At 44.3% G+C, this 22,746-nt stretch overlaps 1 protein-coding gene across 2 annotated transcripts in view; it reads left to right on the top strand.

Moving 5' to 3' along the window:
* Window positions 1–15,084: 15,084 nt before the first annotated feature.
* NT5DC3 (5'-nucleotidase domain containing 3) overlaps window positions 15,085–22,746 on the top strand; it is a 31,394-nt gene continuing 23,732 nt past the window's right edge. Inside the window, exon 1 of one of the 2 annotated variants that reach the window (XM_038756909.1) lies at window positions 15,085–15,158. The gene's annotated coding sequence lies outside the window, so the exon portion shown is untranslated. Of the gene's footprint in view, window positions 15,159–22,467; window positions 22,504–22,746 lie in introns of those variants that run through there. The other variant, XM_038756911.1, reaches the window with a different exon arrangement.

Here is a 22,746-nt window from a genome sequence, read left to right as displayed (position 1 = left end):
TATCTCTAAACAGGAAAAGGAATTACAACTACCCTCCCCTCAAAGGATCCAGTTTGGGGGGCTTCCTTTTCCTCAAAACCACACGTGCGCCTGGGCCACACCGCATTCTGGGAGTTGTATTTCGTACTATATACTAATGATGGCATTTATTAAGCGCTTACTATGTGCCAAGCAACTGTTCTAAGCGCTGGGGAGGTTACAAGGTGATCAGGTTGTCCCACGGCGGGCTCACAGTCTTAGTCCCCATTTTACAGATGAGGGAACTGAGGCCCAGAGAAGTTAAGTGACCGGCCCAAAGTCACACAGCTGACAAGCGGCGGAGCAGGGATTAGAACCCATGACCTCTGACTCCCAAGCAGGTGCTCTTTCCACTGAGCCAAACTGCTTCTCTAAGGTAATCTTTTGGGACCTGTTGTTTCTGGCAAGACATCATGAGCAGATTCATCCAAAGAGGCCACACCACCTTGGTTTCTCAGCTCATTAATTAATTAATTCATTCATTCAGTCAATCGTATTTATTGAGAGCTTACTGTGTGCTGAGCACTGTTTTAAACACTTTGGAGAGTACAGTATAACAATAAAGGGACACATTCCCTGCCCACAATGCTCACGAAGGGCATGAAGTGGGAATTTGGCCACAGAGACCTAGTTCTCTTGGATAACAGACTGTGTCATTCATTCATTCATTTGTATTTATTGAACACTTACTGTGTATGGAGCACTGTACTAAGCTATTAGGAGAGTACAGTACAACAATGAACATAGTCCCTGCCCACAACGAGCTTACAGGCTGGTTGAGGGGACAGACATTAATATAAATAAATACATTTCAGATAAGTACATACATGTTGTGGGGCTGGGAGGGGGAAAGAACAAAGGGAAAGACAGGGCTAAGCAGAAAGGAGTGGGAGAAGAGGAAAGGGGGACTTACAGGGAGGCCTCTTGGAGGAAATGTGCCTTCGATAAGGCTTTGATGGAGGGGAGAGTAATTGTCTGTCAGATTTGAGGGGGAGGACATTCCAGGCCAGAGGCAGGACTCAGGTGAGGGGTCGGCAGTGAAATAAGATGGAGGCACAGTGAGAAGATTAGCACTAAAGAAGCAAAGTGTGTGGAGCTGGATTGTAGTAGGAGAGTAGTGAGATGAGGTAGGAGGGGGCAAGGTAACCTGCATGCCTGTGGGTTTGAACCATGAACTGTGAAGATCGCCTGCTATTTAGAGGCTGGGTATCTGTGCCATCCCGCCAAATTAGTTTAAAGACAAGAGAGGCCTGATCTTCTCCATTTTAGGGAAACATTAAGCTCTGCCTTGCAAGCCCCCCACCCCCACCCAGGTGCAAAGCTCTTCTAGTCATTCAAAATGAGAGTTAAGTTTCGATTCAACATGGAGCTTTTTCTATCCGGCTGAAAAACATGAATCATTCTTCTAGACTGTGAGCCCGTTGTTGGGTAGGGACCGTCTCTCTATGTTGCCAATTTGTACTTCCCAAGCGCTTAGTACAGTGCTCTGCACACAGTAAGTGCTCAATAAATACGATTGAATGAATAAGACTTAAAAGACATAAACAAAATTGAGGAGCTTTATAGTAATCAGATAAACAGCACTTAAAATAAAAAAAATTAGGAAATTGCCTTTTAATCCCACCAAAGTTCTAAGTGCTTTCACGGAGGCTAAAAAAAAAGTGCCATTACTTTGCTGAAAACAGGTGTTTTTCCCGTATAAAGGCAGTTGCCATTTGGGGAAAAAACAAACGAAAAAAACCCGCCACTTTCGTGAGGAAAGTCTATACCTTCCCACCCTTACGGAACCGTTGTCTTTATTTTCTGAATATGTTTCTGTAGACTCTGACTAGGTTGAATTTTGTATTCACTGTCAAGCAGTTATTACCTGAACTGGAGGTTTTTCAGTAACATTCTGTTGTAACCTTTTGAAACTTCCCTCATTTGAATTGCCACAGCTGGCTAGCCATGTTTCTGTGGTGTGTATTTACATAATGTGGTGTGCTTGTTCTACATCTCTTCACAGTACTTTTATTAGAAAGCAAACCTCCCTCATGATACACTAGCATCATTTTTCAGTGATTGTAATATGTCAACACTTTTCGTTTTTCTCAAATACAAGTAAAATTTTAATACTGAAAATGTAACTTCAGGAACGGGAGTGATTCTTCGCTTATTGTTATCCTTGACCAAAAAGAAGTCCCAGAAGCTACCTTGAGTTGGCTAGTTTCACTTATGGTGAGTTACTATTTTTGAACAGCAGATTATTGTCAGCCCTATATAAGTAGGGCAATGCTCCTTCTTGTTGCTTTTAATTTAAAAGCAAAAATCAAATTTTTCTAAACCTTGTATACTATTTAACTCACCTCTAGACCATAAACTCATTGTGGGCAGGGAATGTGTTTATTATACCACTGTGTTGTACTCACCCAAATGCTTAGTACAGTGTCCTACATACATTAAGCACTCAATAAATACAATTGATTGCTTTCTCTAATAGCTTCAATAGTTCTGTTGGAAGTCTAGTGATTAGACAACCACCGGATGACCATTCACAACGGGGCCTACTAATCTTCTTAGAAAAACTGGTATTTTTAGGTAGTGAGAACTGAGAAAATTCCACCTAAGGAAAGAACTAATACCTGGCTAAAACTATAGCCAATTTTTTTTGTTTTTTAAGTTTCAGAGAAATTTAAACATTGGGAAGCAGCATGACCTAGTGGAAATGGCACAAGCCTGGGAGCAAGAGGACCTGAGTTCTAGTCCCAGCTCTACCACTTTGCTGACCAGGGGCAAGTCATTTGACTTCTCTGTGCCTCAGTTCCCTGAACTGTAAAAGGGGATTCAGTGGCTGTTCTCCCTCCTACTTAGACTGTAATCCTCATGTGGGATAGGACCTGTGTTCAACTAAATAACTAGTATCTCCCCCAGCACTTGGAACAGTGCTGAACACATAGTAAGCATTCCATAAGGTGCAGACACACTTCTGATCTTTTCAATCTCCATTTTTGGTCCTGGTGGCAATCAATGAAGTCTGTTATTTTGGGGTACAAGAGTGTTTTGCAGCCACATGCTGATGTTTCCACCCATCGGCTTTAAAGCGCTCAATTAGCTCGCCCCATCCTACCTCACCAATCTCCTACTACCACCTAGCCTGCACAATCTGCTCCTCTAGCCCCACCTTACTCATTGTGCCCCAATCTCCTGTATCTCCTTGCTGATCCCTTTTCCACATCCTTCCCCTAGCCCGGAACTCCTTCCCACTTCATATAGTTCAGACACAACTCTCCACCTTCAAACCATTGTTAAGGTCACATCTCCTCCAAGAAATCTTCCTGATTAAGCCCTCTTTTCCCCAGCTCACTCTCCCTTTTGTGTCATGTATGCAATTGGATCTATGACCTTTGGACATGTGCTATTTGCCCCACCCTCAACCCCACAGCACTTATGTACATATCTTTAAATTATATATTATAAATTACTTATTTATTTATGTTAATGTCTGCCTTCCCCTCTAGACTATAAGCTCATGGGCAGGAAACACGTCAGCTAATTCTGTTGTATTCTACCAAGTGCTTAGTACAGTGCTCTATACATAGTTAGTGCTCAATAAATACCATTGACTGATTGATTGATAGATATATCTTTTGGCTTCCAATATCACAGTCTCATGTAACAATCTTCATTTGATTCCTTGTATTACTAGTAATCGTTAATGCTTAACTGTATAATAATAATCAGTGTGGTAATTGCTATGTAATTGCTATGTCCCAAGAACAGTATGAAGTGCTGGGTGGTTACAAGATCAGTTAAAACACAGCCCCTGCTCATAAAATCTCCTAATCTTAATGGGAAGGACAACACAAATAACAATGAGAATATAATCTGAGACACAATGAAAACAAGTGAAAATTCACCCATAAAAACTGAAAATTGTAAAAATGTATCTGCTAGCTTCTAGTACTCCAAGGCCAAACAGATATCAGAATTGAACTACTGTACTATTCCCACATTCTAACAGCTGAGAAGGTAGGCTTCCGCCCGCTCTCAGCTCCTAAGGGGGGAATTTAGGAAAGATTTGCCTCGCTCTCTCCTCTTGCTGCAGAAATATAAAAGGCCTTTCACCAAAGCCCAAACCACCAGACAAGGTGCTACCAGCGACAACCTCTCCATCCCCCCCATCTCACCTCCTTCCCTTCCACAGCACCTGTATATATGTATATATGTTTGTACATATTTATTACTCTATTTATTTATTTTACTTGTACATATCTATTCTATTTTATTTTGTTAGTATGTTTGGTTTTGTTCTCTGTCTCCCCCTTTTAGACTGTGAGCCCACTGCTGGGTAGGGACTGTCTCTATATGGTACCAACTTGTACTTCCCAAGCGCTTAGTACAGTGCTCTGCACACAGTAAGCGCTCAATAAATACGATTGATGATGATGATGATGATGATGATGATGATGACAACCTGTTAGCACAGCAAGGAGAAGTCTGTGAGGGTGGGCGCTATGCTCAGGAGTTTGGGTCCCCATTGGCCACGTACAATTTGTTAAGCGCTTACTATGTGCAGAGCACTGTTCTAAGCGCTGGGGGGGATACAAGGTGATCAAGTTGTCCCACGTGGGGCTCACAGTCTTCATCCCCATTTTACAGATGGGGTAACTGAGGCTCAGAGAAGTTAAGTGACTTGCCCAAGGTCACACAGCAGACATGTGGCGGAGCCGAGATTCGAACCCATGTCCCCTGACTCCAAAGCCTGGGCTCTTTCCGCTGAGCCACGCTGCTTCGAATCTAGGCCATTTCCACTGTCGGTGGAGTCTTCGCTGAGAACAAAGGACTAGAAGCCTACCTATATACATTCCCTTTGCATTGGTTCTACAAACTTTTTAGAGATAAACTAATTGTGAGAAGAAAAAAGGACTGTGTACCTCACTTGAAGGAGCAAGCCTTGTCAGTTCTGACTATCACTTTTCAGGCATGAGATTCCGCAATGGATAATAATAATAATAATAATAATAATAATAATAATAATAATAATAACTGTTGTATTTGTGAAGCACTTACTAGGAACCAAGCACTGTGCTAAATACTGGGGTCTCTATTTATTTATTTATTTTACTTGTACATATCTATTCTATTTTATTTTGTAGTATGTTTGGTTTTGTCTCCCCCTTTTAGACTGTGAGCCCACTGTTGGGTAGGGACTGTCTCTATATGTTGCCAATTTGTACTTCCCAAGTGCTTAGTACAGTGCTCTGCACACAGTAAGCACTCAATAAATACGATTGATGATGATGATGATGATGCTGTCAAGTCGTCTCCGACTCATAGCGACTTCATGGATACACCTCTCCCAGAATGCCCCACCTCCACCTGCAATTGTTCTGGTTTTTCTTAGTAAAAATACAGAAGTGGTTTGTCATTGCCTTCCATGCAGTAAACTTGAGTATCCGCCCTTGACTCTCTCCCATGCTCCTGCTGCGCAGCACAGGTGAGTTTCGACTTGTAGTAGATTGCCTTCCGCTCGCTACCCACTGTCCAAGCTAGGAATAGATTGGGTATGCCTCTGCTTGACTTTCCCTCCCATAGCTGAGACTGGTACAGTACTGGAAACTCTCCAGGTGTCATCCTGAGAGGGGAAACATTGGCGTAGATACAGAATAATCAGATCAGACACAGTCACTGTGCCACATGAGTTTCACAGTCTGAGGGGGCGGGAGAACAGGTATTTAAATGTCTGTCCACATGTTTTGTTTTGTTGCCTGTCCCCCCCCCGTTCTAGACTGTGAGCCCGTTGTTGAGTAGGGACTGTCTCTATATGTTGCCAACTTGGACTTCCCAAGTTCTTAGTACAGTGCTCTGCACACAGTAAGCGCTCAATAAATACGATTGAATGAGTGAATGAATTTTACAGATGAGGATACCGAGATAGAGTGAAGTTAAATGTGTTACACAGTAAGCACTCAATAAATACAACTGATCGATTTATTGATGTGCCCAGGGTCACACAGCAGACAAATGGAGTTGCCGGAATGAGTTGAGATGTTAAGTATCCTTTGAATCAATCAATCTTATTTATTAAGGGCTTACTGTGTCCAACCCTCTTGATTCTCCTGCCATAAACTGATTTCTTCTAGCACTACTTTTTCTCCCTTATCTCATTGAGAGAGGGCTTAGGGAGGAATCGCCATGATTTTGTTTGCTTTGTAATTATAAAGCAATACTCTGTACTGTAAGTCATTGTATTACATGTTTAGGTCAGAGGAGTGCACTTTTGAAGACAAAAAGCTTTGCCTTAACTTGGCTCTTGGAAAACAATATCCAATAGTTCCTTTTAAATTTAGTGGGACCATGTCGGGGTGGAAAAAACCAGCAGAAATACTGAGAAATAGCTGGCTAAACCAGGGGGCGAAGGGGGCGAAGACTGTAACAGCTACCATGGCGACCACCTGTCAGTCATGGTGCCACGGCCCAGCATGGAACCTGTGCCGTGGTCATTCTGGCCATAAATGGGTCCTGTGGATAATGAACCTTCACATGCCCTTTGCAATGTCCTGCCTGCTTGCTTTTTAATCACCTAATGTGCTCCATGCCCTGACACCCATGTGGCAGGGACAAGAAAGGGCAAGTGGCACTCTGATACCACCAATGCTACATTTAATTTCTTCACACAGGTTCATTTCTCAGCACTCTGAGCCATATTGGAGGATGCTAATATGCACTTAGTCTGCCAAACTCTGTATTACACAGGTGGGGTAGGTAAGAGAGAATCAGGTCAGATATGCTCCCTGCCCCACATGGGATTTTCAGTTTAAGGGGAAGGGAGAACAGATATTGAATTCCCATTATATAAAGAAACTGAGGCACAGAGAATTTAAGTGAATTATCCAAGGTCACACAGCAGGTAAATGACAGAGTTAAAATCCAGGTCCCAGCAGGCTCATCCCCTTCCCACTAGGTCACACGGCTTCTCTAAGCCGCAGCGTTTCTTCAGCCAGCTCTAGGACTTTGAAATTATTTACACCCTCTTTAGCACTCATGCATATATGTCTCCTCGATCTGTTTATTTCGACCACTCTAGGTTTAAATGTTCTTTTATGTCTGTCTCCCATTAGAGTGTAAGCTCCTTCTGTACGGGGAAAGTATAACTTTCTTATTCTGTACTTCCCAAAAACCTAGTAATAATAATAATCATCAACATCATCATCATCATCAACAATAATGGCATTTATTAAGCGCAAAGCACTGTTCTAAGCACTGGGGAGTTTACGAGGTGATCAGGTTGTCCCACGGGGGGCTCACAGTCTTAATCCCCATTTTACAGATGAGGTCACTGAGGCCCAAAGAAGTTAAGTGACTTGCCCAAAGTCACACAGCTGACAAGTGGTGGAGTCGGGATTTGAACCCATGACCTCTTACTCCAAAGCCCGGGCTCTTTCCACTGAGCCATGCTGCTTCCCTTAGTACAGTGCACTGCAGTAAGTAAATGCTGCTGCCGCTGCTACTGCTGCTGCTAGTATTAAAGTCCTGGCCTAAGACTCATCTGTAATTCCTGACAGAAGTCCATATCATCTTTAAGCCAGTTGTACACTATTATAAAGACATTATTTCTTAGATTTAAGAAATATAATTTGGTGTTAAAAACGGCAATTCAGTTTTGGTCCAAAAGAGGGCAAAATACTCTAAGAAATGATTTTTTTAAAAAAGCCATTTACCTTTAAAAACGTTTCTTAATCAATCAGTGGTATTTATTGAGCATTTACTATGTGAAAAACACAGTACTGAGCTTTTGGGAAAGTACAATACAACAGAATTAGTGGACACATTTCCTGCCCATAACAACCTTACACTTAAAAGCCAAGTAGTTGTACCCTAACCATCCCCCTTTAGAACTATCACCACCAAAATGAGGCTTACTGAAAATCTGTGATATTTCATTTTACTTTTGCTTTGAAAAAGATTTGATAGTCTGTATGATTATAAAAAAGAAGGTGGTGGTGCTCTAGAAGTTATATACTGAACTAAAGTGTGTAATTCCTTCTAACTCAGGATGAAAATGTGTTCAAGTATTCATTTGCTTTTTTCCATATATGCTTTAATTTTAATTTTTAATTTAATTAATTTAATTTTAATTCTATTTAGATTGCTGTTCTGACATTTTAGAATTGGAATGAAGAATATCTACCTCAATCAATGTATATTAATGTGACTGGGTCCTGGATTTTTGAAGTAAATAAGCAAAACCAATGAAGCTCTCTGGAATCTGATTCATGCGGGAGGCTGAGTTGTACAAGTTAGTATTAGGCACTCTGCAGTGTCATTCCTTCCCTAGAAGATCATTCCCAACATCACCTCCAAGGACTCTCAGCCCCACAATGCTTATGTACATATCCATAATCTATTATTTATATTAATGCCTGTCTCCCCCTCCAGACTGTAAACTCACTGAGGGCAGGGAATGTGTCTACCACCTCTGTTATATCGTATTCTCCCAAGCACTTAGTACAGTGTTCTGCACACAGTAAGCACTCAATAAATACAATTGATGGATTGATTGAAACTGGTGGAACCATATGGGGATCTTCTTTTCCAGAAGGTGGGGATACCAAGGAAAACTAAATAGAACAGAACAGACAGGGACATTTCCCAGACCTGCAAATAGCAACTGCAAAAGTATGGTAAGTGTTGATCTCAGTATGTGCTGTAGCATTGAAGGGTTTCTTGTCTGTGTAGCAGTTTTATCAACTACAACCATGCCCAGCCAACATTTTGATACCTTCGGGGAAATGCTATTCTAATCCCAGCTTTGCCACTTGTCTGCTGTGTGACCTTGGACGAGTCACTTCACTGTGCCTCAGTTTTCTCCTCTGGAAAGCGGGGATTAAGACCGTGAGCCCCATGTGGGACAGGGGCTGTGTCCAACCCGATTTGCTTGTATCCACCCCGGCGCTTAGTACAGTGTTTGGCACACAGTAAGGTCTCGTCTCCGCCACTTGTCAGCTGGGTGACTTTGGGCAAGTCACCTAACTTCTCTGGGCCTCAGTTACCTCATCTGTAAAACGGGGATTAAAATTGTGAGCCCCACGTGGGACAACCTGATCACCTTGTATCCCCCCAGCGCTTAGAACAGTGCTTCGCACATAGTAAGCGCTTAACAAATGCTATTATTATTAAATACCAGCATTATTATTATTATTATTTTATTAGTGTATGCCCTGTGTTTTTGCTGCTACCTGGTGGCTGACCTGCAGCATCTGCCGGTTGCTTTTGAATCTCCCCGATTTTCACACCATCCCTCCCCCGACTATGCCCTGTGTATAATAATAATAATAATAATAATGGTTTTTGTTAAGCGCTTACTATGTGCAAAGCACTGTTCTAAGCGCTGGGGAGGTTACAAGGTGAGCAGGTTGTCCCATGGGGGGGTCCTCGCAGTTTTAATCCCCATTTTACAGATGAGGTAACTGAGGCACAGAGAAGTGAAGTGACTTGCCCAAAGTCACACAGCTGACAGTTGGCGGAGCTGGGATTTGAACCTATGACCTCTGACTCCAAAGCCCGGGCTCTTTCCACTGAGCCACGCTGCTTCTCTAGTTCTCTGGTCTCACAGTTCCGGGAATCCTAAATTCCCACCCTCTTCCACGGTCTACATTATAGACAGATTTCTGTTTGCTCATCCGATTGTTCTGGGCCCAACTTTTGACAGAACAGAATTCACACCAACTCAAAGTAGGGAAAAACCTAAAAAGATGGGAAAAATGACAAATCAAATGTATTGATCACTTACTGTGTGCAGAGCATTGTACTAAGCACTTGGGAGAATACAATAAAACAGAATTGGGAGTCACATTCCCTGTCCACAACGGCCTAGAAGAATAACTATATTCACCGAAATATTACTGGATTCGACGATCAGAAAATGTGGCACATTTATCCTTTCTCTTTTTCCTTATGAATGCCTTTCAAATCCTCTTAAGGCTTAAATTCTCCAGGCAGCCACGGCCTTCCCAGACTGAGCCCCCCCTTCCTCTGCTCCTCCTCCCCTTCCCCCCCTGCCTTACCTCATTCCCCTCCCCACAGCACCTGTATATATGTATAAATGTTTGTACATATTAATTACTCTATTTATTTATTTTATTTGTACATATTTATTCTATTTATTTTATCTTGTTAATATGTTTTGTTCAGTTGTATGTCTCCCCCTTCTAGACTGTGAGCCCGCTGTTGGGTAGGGACCATCTCTGTATGTTGCCAACTTGGACTTCCCAAGCGCTTAGTATAGTGCTCTGCACACAGTAACATATTTATTCTATTTATTTTATTTTGTTAATATGTTTTGTTCTCCGTCTCCCCCTTCTAGACTGTGAGCCCACTGTTGGGTAGGGACCGGTCTCTATAGGTTGCCAACTTGTACTTCCCAAGCGCTTAGTACAGTGCTCCACACACAGTAAGCGCTCAATAAATATGACTGAATGAATGAATTCATTCAATCAAACGTATTGATTGAGCACTTCCTCCCCCTCCCCATCCCCCCCACCTTACCTCCTTCCCCTCCCCACAGCACCGGTATATATGTATATCTGTTTATACGTATTTATTACTCTTTTATTTGTACATATTTATTTTATTTTGTTAATATGTTTTGTTTTGTTCTCTGTCTCCCCCTTCTAGACTGTGAGCCCACTGTTGGGTAGGGACTGGTCTCTATATGGTGCCAACTTGTACTTCCCAAGCGCTTAGTACTGTTCTCCGCACACAGTAAGCGCTCAGTAAATACGATTGATTGATTGATTCCCAAGCGCTTAGTACAGTGCTCCGCACACAGTAAGCGCTTAATAAATACAATTGAATCAATGAATGACAAGCGGCGGAGCTGGGATTTGAACCCATGACCTCTGACTCCCAAGCCCGGGCTCTTTCCACTGAGCCACGCTGCTTCGAGTAAGCGCTCAATTCATTCATTCATCCAATCAAACGTATTTATGGAGCGCTTACTATGTGCAGAATAGTATAATACTATTATAATAGTATTATACTAAGCATAATAAATGCAATTATTATTATTCTCCGCCAGGGGGCGGGGCTGAGCATGACCTCTGACTCCCAAGCCCGGGCTCTTTTCCACCGAGCCACGCTGCTTCGAGTAAGCGATTAATTAATTAATTAATTCATTCATTCATTCATTCATTCAATCAAATGTATTTATGGAGCGCTTACTGTGTGCAGAACGCTGTACTAAGCGTAATAAATGCCATTATTATTATTCTCCGCCAGGGGGCGGGGCTGAGCATGACCTCTGGACTCCCAAGCCCGGGCTCTTTTCCACCGAGCCACGCTGCTTCGAGTAAGCGCTTAATTCATTCATTCATCCAATCAAACGTATTTATGGAGCGCTTACTGTGTGCAGAACACTGTACTAAGCGTAATAAATGCCATTATTATTATTCTCCGCCAGGGGGCGGGGCTGAGCATGAGCTCTGACTCTCAAGCCCGGGCTCTATCCACTGATCCACGCTGCTTCGAGTAAGCGATCAATTAATTAATTAATTAATTCATTCATTCATTCATTCAATCAAATGTATTTATGGAGCGCTTACTGTGTGCAGAACGCTGTACTAAGCGTAATAAATGCAATTATTATTATTCTCCGCCGGGGGGCGGTGCTGAGCATGACCTCTGACTCCCAAGCCCAGGCTCTTTTTCACCGAGCCGCGCTGCTTCGAGTAAGCGCTCCATTCATTCATTCATCCAATCAAACGTATTTATGGAGCGCTTACTGTGTGCAGAACACTGTACTAAGCGTAATAAATGCAATTATTATTATTCTCCGCCAGGGGGCGGGGCTGAGCATGAGCTCTGACTCTCAAGTCCGGGCTCTATCCACTGTTCCACGCTGCTTCTAGTAAGCGCTTAATTCATTCATTCATTCATTCAATCAAACGTATTTATGGAGCGCTTACTGTGTGCAGAACACTGTAGTAAGCGTAATAAATGCAATTATTATTCTCCGCCAGGAGGCGGGGCTGAGCATGACCTCTGGACTCCCAAGCCCGGGCTCTTTTCCACCGAGCCACGCTGCTTCGAGTAAGCGCTCCATTCATTCATTCATCCAATCAAACGTATTTATGGAGCGCTTACTGTGTGCAGAACACTGTACTAAGCGTAATAAATGCAATTATTATTATTCTCCGCCAGGGGGCGGGGCTGAGCATGACCTCTGACTCCCAAGCCCGGGCTCTATCCACTGATCCACGCTGCTTCGAGTAAGCGCTTAATTCATTCATTCATTCATTCATTCATTCATTCATTCATTCATTCAAACGTATTTATGGAGCGCTTACTGTGTGCAGAACGCTGTACTAAGTGTAATAAATGCAATTATTATTATTCTCCGCCAGGGGGGCGGGGCTGAGCTTGACCTCTGACTCCCAAGCCCGGGCTCTTTTCCACCGAGCCACGCTGCTTCGAGTAAGCGCTCCATTCATTCATTCATTCAATCAAACGTATTTATGGAGCGCTTACTGTGTGCAGGACACTGTACTAAGCGCAATAAATGCCATTATTATTGTTCTCCGCCAGGGGGCGGGGCTGAGCATGACCTCTGGACTCCCAAGTCCGGGCTCTTTTCCACCGAGCCACGCTGCTTCGAGTAAGCGCTCCATTCATTCATTCAATCAAACGTATTTGTGGAGCGCTTACTGTGTGCAGAACACTGTACTAAGCGTAATAAATGCAATTATTCTTATTCTCCGCCAGGGGGCGGGGCTGAGCATGAGCTCGGACTCCCAAGCCCGGGCTCTATCCACTGATCCACGCTGCTTCGAGTAAGCGCTTAATTCATTCATTCATTCATTCAATCAAACGTATTTATGGAGCGCTTACTGTGTGCAGAACACTGTACTAATGGTAATAAATGCCATTGCTATTATTCTCCGCCAGGGGGCGGGGCTGAGCATGACCGCTGACTCCCAAGCCCGGGCTCTATCCAGTGAGCCACGCTGCTTCTAGTAAGCGCTTAATTCATTCATTCATTCAATCAAACGTATTTATGGAGCGCTTACTGTGTGTAGAATACTGTACTAAGCGTAATAAATGCCATTATTATTCTTCTCCGCCAGGGGGCGGGGCTGAGCATGACCTCTGACTCCCAAGCCCGGGCTCTTTTCCACCGAGCCACGCTGCTTCAAGTAAGCGCTCCATTCATTCATTCATTCAATCAAACGTATTTATGGAGCGCTTACTGTGTGCAGGACACTGTACTAAGCGCAATAAATGCCATTATTATTGTTCTCCGCCAGGGGGCGGGGCTGAGCATGACCTCTGGACTCCGAAGCCCGGGCTCTTTTCCACCGAGCCACGCTGCTTCGAGTAAACGCTTAATTCATTCATTCATTCAATCAAACGTATTTATGGAGCGCTTACTGCGTGCAGAACACTGCACTAAGCGTAATAAATGCCATTATTATTATTATTATTCTCCGCCAGGGGGCGGGGCTGAGCATGACCTCGGACTCCCAAGCCCGGGCTCTATCCACTGATCCACGCTGCTTCGAGTAAGCGCTTAATTCATTCATTCATTCATTCATTCAATCAAACGTATTTATGGAGCACTTACTGTGTGCAGAACACTGTACTAATGGTAATAAATGCCATTACTATTATTCTCCGCCAGGGGGCGGGGCTGAGCATGACCGCTGACTCCCAAGCCCGGGCTCTATCCAGTGAGCCACGCTGCTTCTAGTAAGCGCTTAATTCATTCATTCATTCAATCAAACGTATTTATGGAGCGCTTACTGTGTGTAGAATACTGTACTAAGCGTAATAAATGCCATTATTATTCTTCTCCGCCAGGGGGCGGGGCTGAGCATGACCTCTGACTCCCAAGCCCGGGCTCTTTTCCACCGAGCCACGCTGCTTCGAGTAAGTGCTCCATTCATTCATTCATTCAATCAAACGTATTTATGGAGCGCTTACTGTGTGCAGAGCACTGTACTAAGCGTAATAAATGCCATTATTATTATTCTCCGCCAGGGGGCGGGGCTGAGCATGACCTCTGACTCCCAAGCCCGGGCTCTATCCACTGTTCCACGCTGCTTCGAGTAAGCGTTTCATTCATTCATTCATTCAATCAAACGTATTTATGGAGCGCTTACTGTGTGCAGAGCACTGTACTAAGCGCAATAAATGCAATTATTATTATTCTCCGCCAGGGGGCGGGGCTGAGCATGACCTCTGGACTCCCAAGCCCGGGCTCTTTTCCACCGAGCCACGCTGCTTCGAGTAAGCGCTCCATTCATTCATTCATTCAATCAAACGTATTTATGGAGCGCTTACTGTGTGCAGAACACTGTAGTAAGCGTAATAAATGCCATTACTATTATTCTCCGCCAGGGGGCGGGGCTGAGCATGATCTCTGACTCCCAAGCCCGGGCTCTATCCACTGTTCCACGCTGCTTCTAGTAAGCGCTTAATTAATCAATTAATTAATTAATTAATTCATTCATTCAATCAAACGTATTTATGGAGCGCTTACTGTGTGCAGAGCACTGCACTAAGCGCAATAAATGCCGTTATTATTATTCTCCGCCAGGGGGCGGGGCTGAGCATGACCTCTGGACTCCCAAGCCCGGGCTCTTTTCCACCGAGCCACGCTGCTTCGAGTAAGCGCTCCATTCATTCATTCATCCACTCAAACGTATTCATGGAGCGCTTACTGTGTGCAGAACGCTGTACTAAGCGTCATAAATGCCGTTATTATTATTCTCCGCCAGGGGGCGGGGCTGAGCGGGGACTCCAGGCGCTGGCAGAGGGAGGGGGGGGGGGGGCGGGCGCGGGCCCGCCACGTGCTCGCGGGCAGGGCCGCGGCTGCAAGGGAGCGTGGCTGCAAGGGAGCGTGGCCGCAGCGAGCACGGCTGCAGGGAGCATGGCTGCGGCGGCAGCGTTGGTGTCTCGCCGGGCCCCGGCTTTGGGCGGGCGGGCGGCGGCGGGGCCCCTGCTGCTGGGCAGCGGGAGGGAGCCCGGTGCCCGGAGTCCGGGGGCCGCCCCGTTGGGCCCCCGCCCCCGCCCCCGCTGCACGCAGGCCGCCGGCCCCGCCGCGGGCACCACCGGCTCCCCCCTCTGGGACCGCTACAACGACGCCAAGAGGGGCACTACCGGTGAGTGTGCCCACCGCCACCCCTCCGACCTGGGCAACAAGCCCCGGCTTGGGGGGGCGGACGGGACCCCCCCCCCGCTCCGCTACACCCCGGGGATGCCAGGCGGCGAGGGCGGGGACAATTTAAAAGTAACATTTTTCAACAGCCCACCCCGCACCCTCCGCCCCTCTGCCGCTAATCTCCTCACCGTGCCTCAATCAATCATATTTATTGAGCGCTTACTGTGTGCAGAGCACTGGACTAAGCGCTTGGGAAGTACAAGTTGGCAACACATAGAGACAGTCTAGAGACAGTGGGCTAACAGTCTAAAAGGCCTCGTTCTCGCCTGTGCCTGGAATGCCCTCCCTCTGCCCACCCGCCAAGCTAGCTCTCTTCCTCCCTTCAAGGCCCTACTGAGACCTCACCTCCTCCGGGAGGCCTTCCCAGACTGAGCCCCTTCCTTCCTCTCCCCCTCGTCCCCCTCCCCATCCCCCTATCTTACCTCCTTCCCTTCCCCACAGCACCTGTATATATGTATGTGTTTGTATATATTTATTATTCTATTTATCTTGTACATATCTATTCTATTTTATTTTGTTAGTATGTTTGGTTTTGTTCTCTGTCTCCCTCTTCTAGACTGTGAGCCCGCTGTTGGGTAGGGACTGTCTCTATGTGTTGCCGACTTGTACTTCCCAAGCGCTCAATAAATGCGATTGATTGATTGTACATATTTATTACTCTATTTATTTATCTTGTACATATCTGTGCTATTTATTTTATTTTGTTAGTATGTTTGGTTTTGTTCTCTGTCTCCCCCTTCTAGACTGTGAGCCCGCTGTTGGGTAGGGACTGTCTCTATGTGTTGCCGACTTGTACTTCCCAAGCGCTTAGTACAGTGCTCTGCACACAGCGCTCAATAAATACAATTGATTGATTGTACATATTTATTACTCTATTTATCTTGTACATATCTATTTTATTTATTTTATTTTGCTAGTATGTCTGGTTTTGTTCTCTGTCTCCCCCTTCTAGACTGTGAGCCCGCTGTTGGGTAGGCACTGTCTCTATGTGTTGACGACTTGTACTTCCCAAGCGCTTAGTACAGTGCTCTGCACACAGTAAGCGCTCAATAAATACAATTGATTGATTGTACATATTTCTCTATGTATTTATTTATCTTACTTGTACATGTCTATTCTATTTATTTTATTTTGTTAGTATGTTTGGTTTTGTTCTCTGTCTCCCCCTTCTAGACTGTGAGCCCGCTGTTGGGTAGGGACTCTTATGTGTTGCCGACTTGTACTTCCCAAGCGCTTAGTACAGTGCTCTGCACACAGTAAGCGCTCAATAAATACAATTGATTGATTGTACATATTTATTACTCTAATTATTTATCTTGTACATATCTATTCAATTTATTTTTCTTTGTTAGTATGTTTGGTTTTGTTCTCTGTCTCCCCCTTCTAGACTGTGAGCCCGCTGTTGGGTAGGGACTGTATGTGTTGCCGACTTGTACTTCCCAAGCGCTTAGTACAGTGCTCTGCACACAGCGCTCAATAAATACGATTGATTGATTGTACATATTTAGTACTCTATTTATTTATTTATCTTGTACATGTCTATTCTATTTATTTTATTTTGTTAGTGTGTTTGGTTTTGTTCTCTGTCTCCCCCTTCTAGACTGTGAGCCCGCTGTTGGGTAGGGACTGTCTCTATGTGTTGCCGACTTGTACTTCCCAAGCGCTTAGTACAGTGCTCTGCACACAGTAAGCACTCAATAAACACAATCGATTGATTGTACATATTTATTACTCTATTTATCTTGTACATATCTATTCCATTTATTTTATTTTGTTACTATGCTTGGTTTTGTTCTCTGTCTCCCCCTTCTAGACTGTGAGCCCGCTGTTGGGTAGGGCCTGTCTCTATGTGTTGCCGACTTGTACTTCCCAAGCGCTTAGTACAGTGCTCTGCACACAGTAAGCGCTCAATAAATACATTTGATTGATTGTACATATTTATTACTCTATTTATCTTACTTGTACATATCTATTCTATTTATTTTATTTTGTTCGTATGTTTGGTTTTGTTCTGTCTCCCCCTTTTACACTGTGGGTAGGGACTGTCTCTATATGTTGCCAACTTGTACTTCCCAAGTGTTTAGTACAGTGCTGTGCACACAGTAAGCGCTCAATAAATACGATTGATTGATTGATTGGTTAAACGCTTACTACGTGTGCCAGGCACTGCACTGGGCGCAGGGGTTGATGCAAACGGATCAGGTTGAACCCAGGCCGTGTCCCCACCGTGGGGCTCTCAGTCCCTTGGCGACGGGGCCGGAGCCCGGGACAGAGAGTAAGAAGGGCGTGGGTTCTAATTCCGGACCCGCCACTTGTCTGCTATGTGACCTTGGGCAAGTTCATTCATTCAATCGTATTTATTGAGCGTTTACTGTGTGCAGAGCACTGTACTAAGCGCTTGGGAAGTACAAGTTAGCAACATATAGAGGGCAAGTCACCCCACTTCCCTGTGCGTCAGTTACCACCTGTGTAAAATGGGGAGGATTAATATACAGCACCTGTATATTTGCATATATGTTTGTACATATTTATTACTCTATTTACTCTTTTTACTTGTACATATCTATTCTATTTATTTTATTTTGTTAATATGTTTGGTTTTGTTCTCTGTCTCCCCCTTTTAGACTGTGAGCTCACTGTTGGGTAGGGACTGTCTCTATATATTGCCAACTTGTACTTCCCAAGCGCTTAGTACAGTGTTCTGCACACAGTAAGCGCTCAATAAATACGATTGATTGATTAATAATAATAATAACGGCATTTATTAGGCGCTATGTGCAAAGCACTGTGCTAAGCACTGAGGAGGTTACAAGGTGATCAGGTTGTCCCACGGGGGGCTCACGGTCTTAATCCCCATTTTACAGATGAAGTAACTGAGGCACAGAGAAGTTAAGTGACTTGCCCCAAGTCACACCTCTGACAATTGGCAAGCGCTTAGTACAGTGCTCTGCACACAGTAAGCGCTCAATAAATATGATTGAGTGCATGAATTGGTGGAGTCGGAATTTGAACCCATGACCTCTGATTCCAAAGCCTGGGCCCTTTCCACAGAGCCACGCTGCTTCTTAAGACTTTGAGCCAATGCGGGACCGCGACCGTGTTCAACCCGATTAGCTTGTATCCACCCCAGCGCTTAGTACAGTGTCTGGCACACAATAAGCACTTAACATGCCATTATTACTACTGTGATTTTGTAGATGAGGGGACTGAGGCATAGAGAAGTTAAGTGACTAGCCCAAGGTCATACAGCAGATAAATGGCGGAAGCAGCATTAATAATAACAATGATGGTATTTGTTAAGCTCTTACTATGTGCCGAGCACTGTTCTAAGCACTGGGGTAAATACAAGGTAATCAGATTGACCCACATGGGGCTCCCCGTCTCCATCCCCGTTTTACAGAGGAGGTAACTGAGGCACAGAGAAGTTAAGTGACTTGCCCAAAGTCACACAGCAGACAAGTAGCAAAAGCAGGATTTGAACCCATGACCTCTCAATCTCAAACCCGTGTTCTTGCCACTAGGCCACTCTGCTTCTTGAACATGAGAGCACTAGAACCCCGGCTCCCTGGCCCATATTCTGTCCACTAAGCCACGCTGCTTCATCAGGAGACTTTTTCAGTTCTTGCCCTTCACCCTTACAGTGAAGCCATTTCCTCTCTCCGAGAATCTCTCTTTTGAATCAAAGAGATTAAAACAGATCATCTTTTTTTGCAGTCTTTCCTTACACCAAACTTAAAGGGGCATTTGGGCATTTTATGTAGAATTGGCCCTTCCTTCCAGTTATTCCTTGGGGGGTGCCAACCAAACCTGGTTTTTCTGGAAGCAATGCATCTCAGAAGACGTGCTGAGAAGCAGCATGGCATAGAAGAAAGAGCCCGGGTTTGGCAGGCAGAGGATGTGGGTTCTAATCCCGGCTCTGCCACTTGTCTGCCGTGTGACCTTGGGTAAGTCACTTAACTTCTCTGTGCCCCAGTTCCCTCATCTGTAAAATGGGGATTAAAGACTGTGAGCCCGACGGGGAACAGTCTGATTACCTCGTACTTACCCCAGCGCTTAGAACAGTGCCTGGCATATCGTAAGCGCTTAACAAATACCGTCATCATCATTATTATTAAGTGCTTGCTTTTCAAAGCAATTGCTGTTCTTAGATGCGCAGGTTAGCTGGTCTCCAAAGCAGCAGCAGCTCTATACATCTCTTGGCACAATGGGTAGGGGAGATTGTTTGCAGTGAACCAGTGGCCAGCGTCAGCTGGGACTTAAATGGGCAGGGATATTTGGCCTATGGCTGGGCCAGGATGGTTTATGACTGTTGAAATAATCAAAAAATAGCTCTTGGGTTCCTCAGTCATAATTAATTGTACTGGGTGACCTGACTTACAAATAATTTTGAACTCTTGTTATTTTCATTTAGTCTGGGGTTAGGGAAAGAGGAGATGTTTTTCTGGCAGAGGCAGCAGTTCTCGGGTCCAGAATTACGTTCTCCAGACTCTTTCCTTGGCCTTTAAAAGGGTTTATATTATAATCACCACCTAAATGAAGGCAGTCAGGCTGACTCCTATTTCACCTGTCTTGCGTGGTTCCCCCTTAAACCAGGAAGACTTTGCCTCTGTCTGACCTTGACTCAAGTATCTCTCTTCTCCCCTTGAGGAAGTGAATGCTGTTCATGTGACTTGTGCTTAACTTTTGTATTAGCATTGCTAGTTTGGTCTTATAACTTGGGGATGGAGTTTTCAGGTTGAAAACAATTTGGGACCTAGTTAAGCTCTTGTTGTTTTTAAATCAGGGTCAAATTTTTAAAATTTGGATTTATTTTAGTTTATCAAGAATCAAATAGCTCTATGGAAAAAAAATCTATCTTCATTAGGGTTGTCACTTGGCTGCTGTGGAATCAATCAATCAATCAATCGTATTTATTGAGCGCTTACTATGTGTGGAAGCTTGGGCAAGTCACTCAACTTCTCTGCCTCAGTAAAATGGGGATTAAGACTGTGAGCCCCAGGTGAGGCATGGACTGTGTCCATACTGACTAGCTTGTATCTACTCCAGCGCTTAGTACAATGCCTGCCACATAGTAAGCACTTAGCAAATACCATAAAAAAGTTACTCTTTAGGTATTTGTAAATTCAGAATGTAAGTAAAATAGCGCTCAATATCACACTATTTTTTGGTGTATACAAAGATTTTGAGACTTAATTATAGGGTGTCAGTCCAGAACTGAACGATATCTACATCTTGGTTTTTGAGTCGAGGGTTCTTTATTGGAGCAAAAAGAATTATGATCCTCACACCAGATCACCAGATATAACCAAAAACTGACCACAGGGACCAATTATCCAAGCGTGCCCTAATCTGCACATTAAAAATGGTCAAATATTCCAGACATTGCATTTCTAAACACATATCAGCACTTCATACTTCATGCTGCCCATACTTCATGCTGCTGCCTGGATTGTCTTTGTCCAGAAACGCTCTGGGCATGTTACTCCCCACTTCAAAAATCTCCAGTGGCTACCAATCAATCTGCACATCAGGCAGAAACTCCTCACCCTGGGCTTCAAGGCTGTCCATCACCTCGCCCCCTCCTACTTCACCTCCCTTCTGTCCTTCTACAGCCCACCCTGCACCCTCCGCTCCTCTGCCGCTAATCTCCTCACCGTACCTCGTTCTTGCCTGTCCCGCCATTGACCCCCGGCCCACGTCATCCCCCGGGCCTGGAATGGCCCCAGTCCCTCTGCCCATCCGCCAAGCTAGCTCTCTTCCTCCCTTCAAGCCCCTAGTGAGAGCTCACCTCCTCCAGGAGGCCTTCCCAGACTGAGCCCCTTCCTTCCTCTCCCCCTCGTCCCCCTCTCCATCCCCCACATCTTACCTCCTTCCCATCCCCACAGCACCTGTATATATGTATATATGTTTGTACATATTTATTACTCTATTTTACTTGTACATATCTATTCTATTTATTTTATTTTGTTAGTATGTTTGGCTTTGTTCTTTGTCTCCCCCTTTTAGACTGTGAACCCACTGTTGGGTAGGGACTGTCTCTATATGTTGCCAACTTGTACTTCCCAAGTGCTTAGTACAGTGCTCTGCACACAGTAAGCACTCAATAAATACGATTGATTGATATCAGTAGAAATATTGATAAATCATCACACATACCCTAAACTGAGGCAGAATTAAACAAGATGCTAAATCAGTTTACAATTGTTCACTGCCAAAACAGTTCAGCAAGCACAGTAGCTGCAAAAAAACATTTTTGGAGGGTTTATTTCCAGAGGATTTTAGCTCTCTCCTTCTCCCCTCCCCTCTCCTCTCCCGAGGAAGGCCAGGATTCTGTAACCCTGCCCCACAGCCTAATTATTTTGATGCCTTATTTTATTCATTAAAAACACATTTTGGAAAGTGTTTCTTTAAAGTATGAGTGGTTCTGGTGTATTGGATGCATGAGGAGAGAAAGTTGATTCCTTCTTTGGTAAATTGGAATGAGTGGATGCAAAAAGATCTTTGAGGGCAGGGATCTTGTCTACTTAGAATGTTGTATTCTTTCAAGTGCTTGGTACAGAGCTGTGCACACAATGAATGCTCAATAAAAACCATTGTTATCCCACTACTGTGTGTTGAGAAGCTAAACATACCCTATTCTTTTATCCTGATTTGAAGCTAAAAGGGTTGTGAGATAGGTGGTTAAGGATGATTTTCTACACTTCATGATGGGGGAGAGATGGATGGCCGAGTCTCCCACAGGAACAATGAGTGAGACTTCAGGATTTAGACCCTGACAGAGAAGGTGATTGTAGTACTAACGGCTTGTTCAGGATCACTCACACACTCTGCTGATGAGGGAGTAGACGGGCAAGGATGCAGCACATTGTGAGGTGCATGTAAGGTCTTTGCCCACATTAGCCTGCCACTAGGCAGGTGTTTTTTCCTTGTTCCCAGAACATTGTTAGAGTAGCAGCTTGGAAGCCAATTTTTGGGTTGCTGTGTCTTAGCCCCAGAGGGACAAAGTCTCAAATTCCACTCTACTGTATTACCTTTGCATTGCCTGGATTGCGAAACTGTGTGCAATTATGAGCAGAAAGAATGTGAAGTGGAGTTGTCTACATCAGTGTGCAGTTGTTGACTCAGAAACTACTGTACTGATGTTGCCTAAGCAATTCTTGTCACGGAAAGAAATGACAACACTTTGCAAGTTGATAAGAAACAGGTCTCTACTGCATGCAATATCCAATTGTACTTTTTTCTTTTACAGATTCAGTTATGGGGTTTCTGATGCTGCAGACTGACTGGTAATTCTTGGAGATTTTGGAATTGGACCCAGGCCTTTGTGAATTCAGAAGCGGTAGTTTGAACAGCTGAGATCTTGGAAAATGCAGTCAAACGATAGGCTGAGTCTGTCTGGTGTGAAACAATGACCCTTTGAAGAAAGATAATCCATAACTGTCTCAATGGAAGAAGTTCTTCGTTTTTCTCAATAAAACATTCAATATTGGAGGGAGAAATCTAGGCTTGTTGTAAGCTAATGTGGATAG

Source organism: Tachyglossus aculeatus, chromosome 14 (genome assembly GCF_015852505.1).
Source record: "Tachyglossus aculeatus isolate mTacAcu1 chromosome 14, mTacAcu1.pri, whole genome shotgun sequence".
Classification (NCBI taxonomy): Eukaryota; Metazoa; Chordata; class Mammalia; order Monotremata; family Tachyglossidae; genus Tachyglossus; species Tachyglossus aculeatus.
Note: the sequence above shows the minus strand (reverse complement) of the source record. Positions and strands in the feature narration are given on the sequence as shown.